The sequence below is a fragment of the Bos grunniens genome, chromosome 19 (assembly GCF_055505025.1).
Source record: "Bos grunniens cultivar Pamir isolate PY7600 chromosome 19, Bosgru_T2T1.0, whole genome shotgun sequence".
NCBI classification, from domain to species: Eukaryota; Metazoa; Chordata; class Mammalia; order Artiodactyla; family Bovidae; genus Bos; species Bos grunniens.
Window position 1 is genome coordinate 37,454,067 of NC_141183.1, and position 3,841 is coordinate 37,457,907.

At 50.9% G+C, this 3,841-nt stretch overlaps 1 long non-coding RNA gene across 1 annotated transcript; it reads right to left on the reverse strand.

Annotated features, from left to right (window-relative positions):
• Positions 1–836: 836 nt before the first annotated feature.
• On the reverse strand, positions 837–1,427 carry LOC147352234 (uncharacterized). Its single transcript, XR_015148414.1, has 2 exons — positions 1,298–1,427; positions 837–1,095 (listed from the first exon to the last, which is right to left on the reverse strand). It is a non-coding gene; the product is annotated as an uncharacterized LOC147352234 (long non-coding RNA).
• Between the last annotated feature and the right edge of the window lie 2,414 nt (positions 1,428–3,841).

The following is a 3,841-nucleotide window of genomic DNA, read 5'->3' on the forward strand; positions in this document are numbered from 1 at the left end:
AATGTTCAGACTCTCAAATGTGTGTATGTGGGTGTCATAGCTGAGGAGGTGAAGGGGAGAGAGCGTGGGACCCCCACATGACTCTCCCTGAGGGGCTGACCCCAGACTCTTCCCATCTGTCTCCTCCCAAGCTGCCCCGGGGCCCAGCTAAGTGTTTTAAGTGTCGGCTCTGAAAAAGGCCATTTCCCGCCAAGACTATAAAATGGAAAAATGGAGAGGCCGTATGCACGGCAAAGAATCAAATGTGCAGAGCCTTCCACGGAATTTATAAATCAGTTACCAGGAACATTAAAACGCCTCTCGCCACACTTAATCTCCCGCTTCCTTTCTTCTCTTCTTCCAAATACCAAACACATCGTTCTTTTTTACTGGCTCTGGTGGACTCTTCAATGAAGTCTGTTCCTATTTCAGAATAAATATATGTGTATTCTCTTCTCTGACTCTGCTTGACTGCAAAACAAACAATGATGCATGCACAGGCCGATTCTCCAGATGAATAGGAGAGCAGGCAGTTTTGCTTGTCTTGGTCTGGGCGCTTTCTGGGAGCAGGAAGCATGGCTGGGCTGAGTTACAGTGCCGCCTGCAGCACGCACATAACTTAGAACACGTAGTCTGGATGGAGTCAAGGCTGGCCTAGTAAAAGACAGGCGCACCGAATTGTACCCCAAGGTGTCCCTCAGACAGCTGTATTACTGCAAGGCACACAGAGGCCCTCCCTGGGCCAGGCACTATTCTAAGCCCATTACAGTTATTGACTCAGTTTAATCTTCACAATAACCCCAGGCCTGTTATGATTCCCATTTATGGAAAAAGAAATGGAGGCACAGAGAAACTAGTTTTCCCAATATTAAAAAAGTTTTTTGGTTTATTTGTGCTTAAGCTGGTTCTTTGTTGTTGCTCACAGGCTTTTTCCAGCTGGGACAAGCGAGGGCTGCTCTCTGGTTGTGGTGTTCGGTCCTTTCATGGCAGTGGCGTCTCTGGTTGTGGGGAACGGGCTCTAGGGCACACGGGCTTCAGTAGTTGCGGCTCTCAGGCTCCAGAGCACGGGCTCAATAGCTGTGGTGCATGGGCCCAGCTGTTCTGTGGCAAGTGAATCTACCCGGACCAGGGATCGAAACTGAGCCTCCTGCATGGGCAGGTGGACTCTCCACCACTGAGCCACCAGGGAAGCCCCAGCTTTCCCAGTTTTTGGCAACCAGTAGTTGGTGGCGCTGGGATGTGAATCCAGGCAGCCTGATCCAGCAGCAGGGCTCATAAATGCCACCCACATTCTCTGCAGGAGAATTTCCCCACTTACCATAGTTCAGGGAAGCTTCCGGGATGCTGTTTGGAATGAGAGGACAGAGCTGTGCAAATTACCAGTCTGCTTATTCCCAGGACATCTGTCTGCTGGGCTGGTGTGCTGTGGGCTGTTCCCATAACAGAGGAGTCTCCACCCTTTAAGACACCTTGATCAAGTCAATACTTTGAAGCTGCGATACTTTGGACACCTGATGCAAAAACTGACTCATTGAAAAGCCCCCGATGCTGGGAAAGATTGAAGGCAGGAGGAGAAGAGGACGATAGAGGATGAAATGGCTGGATGGTATCACCAACTTGGTGGACATGAGTTTGAGCAAGCTCCGGGAGTTGGTGATGGACAGGGAAGCCTGGCTTGCTGCAGTCCATGGGGTCACAAAGAGTCAGACACGATTGAGTGACTGAACTGAACTGATCAAGTCATAGGTGAGTCTTCTGCTGGGTGGAGGGCAGTTCAAGCACCATCAGCTGGAGCAGGCCCACCCCAAGCCCCATAGTCCCTGGAAGGCTGCCCTGGGGAGAAGCCTGGGTCTGGGGATCCAGAGGAGAGAGTCTTCCCCCTGAGGCTTTCGGAAAGCTTGGCTGGGTAAAGAGGAGGCGAGGTGGTCTGAACAAAGCCTGGGGTAAGGGTACATCTCTAAGATGCCTGTGACACATGTGGCGTGATGAAGAAGGGCTTCAGAACCTGGCTACCTGGCGATACCCCAGCTCATGAATGCTGCATCCCTTCCTGAATGTCAGGTTGTCTTCCTTGGAAGGTCCTCTGCAGCTTCTGGAGAACACCTGTGTGAGGTCCTTGCCAGACATCCAGACACTGCTGGACTTGGCCACTCACCTTACACACAAGGTCTCTCTCTCTCCTGTACCTTCCTGAAATTGGTCCAAGTGGGGCTCTTGATGGCTCCCTTATGGTCCACACCCATGCCCACACCCTCACCCACACACCCACCACAGTGTGTCCAGAGGATCACCCTAGTGGGGTTGCCTGACTTCTCTGAGCTTGGTTTAAGTCGGTACCTGGGATCCCCTTAACTCCTAAAGGCAGGGCTGTGAGACCCAGGGTAGCTGTCACTAGGGGCTGGCAGGAATGATTCTGTGTGTGGGGTGCTTCTAGGGACCCATCAGGAGCCCCCACGGCCCCACCTGTAGGGCCTCTTCCTGCCCTGAAATCCCACAGTCCTAAGTGGGAATCTAAGGGGGATGTAGATTAAAGATGGCAGGTTATGGACGGCAGGAACTGGATGATGACCTGTAACTAAATAGCTGAATTATAAGGAAAAAAAGGAAAAGAGTCATGCCTGGAAGCTAGGGTGGTTTCATGGGAAAGAAACACACTGAAGAATTTCCCTGGGAGATTCAGTAGCCCATTCTAGTATGCAAATATGGAAAATGATCTCACAGTGGGACAACACTTCCCAGTTGGGTGGCCCCTCCCTTTACTTTGATTTCTCCCCTGCCCCTCTCATAAGAGTCCTGGGAAGTAAATCTGGGAGTCTAACACCTTCAATTTACAGATGAGGACACTAAGAGAGGAGATGGGATCGGCCCAGGCTTGCACAGCCCAGGGACAAGGTGTGGACTGCAACTTAGTGTTTCCATCTCTGCTTCAGGGCCCTTTCTGTGGTGTGCATCAGTGTCTCTTGATTTTAGCAAGATACGCAACAATTTGCACAATCTCCTGGAGGGCCAGTTAGAGAAGTGTCACCAGGGTGATAGGAAGCATGGTGACTTGAACATCAAGGCCCTTAGCTCTTTAACAGTGGAATGTGGGATTCTCTGGAGCACCCCAACACAGCGGTCCTTCCATGGCAAGTGTACTAGAACCCCAGTCGGCTCCGTTGCCCAGGTCCTGCCCCCAGGTGGAGTTCCGAGTCTTGGATCTCACTTCTCAGCCCGGGGCCTGGAGCTGCATTCCAGATTAGGACCATTTTCTTTCTCACCAACACACAAATCCCTCATCGGGGTGCCCAGTTATTTTTGAGTCCTCTGCGCGCAATCTTATCCCTCATTTCCAGGAACTGCATTGGCACCCGAGGCTCTTGCAAGTAGCAATTTACTAGAACAAAACCAAATCCCTAGTCAGATTCAAAAAGCAATGAAGTAAATAGAATTGCATTTTTCATTCGATGTCAGGCCAGTAGAGACACACCCAGGCAGGGGCTCAAAAGTACCTTGTTTGCTGTCCTTTTAAAGAGACACTGCTGATCAATCAATCAGCCGCTTTCATTTAAACCTGGGAGCACAGAGGGAACAAAAGCCGCTTTTCTCCTTCCAGGAGTCTCTGAGACCAGCTGTTTCTATTTCTTAAATCTGCAGACCCCCCACTCCCATCCTCTGAACCTTTCTCCTACTTCTTTTCCTCAGGAAATTTTCAGCAGGAAAGGAGCATCTGGAAACACAGGTTTCCATGGAAAAGACGGCAGGCTGGGCTTTGTTCTCATCTCCAGCTGATGGAGACGAGCCTTTGTGAAGGCGGCAGGGAACGCTGTCAGGGTCACCAAGTGGTGGAAGCCTTCTCTGCCCTCCAGCACATTCTCTTTTT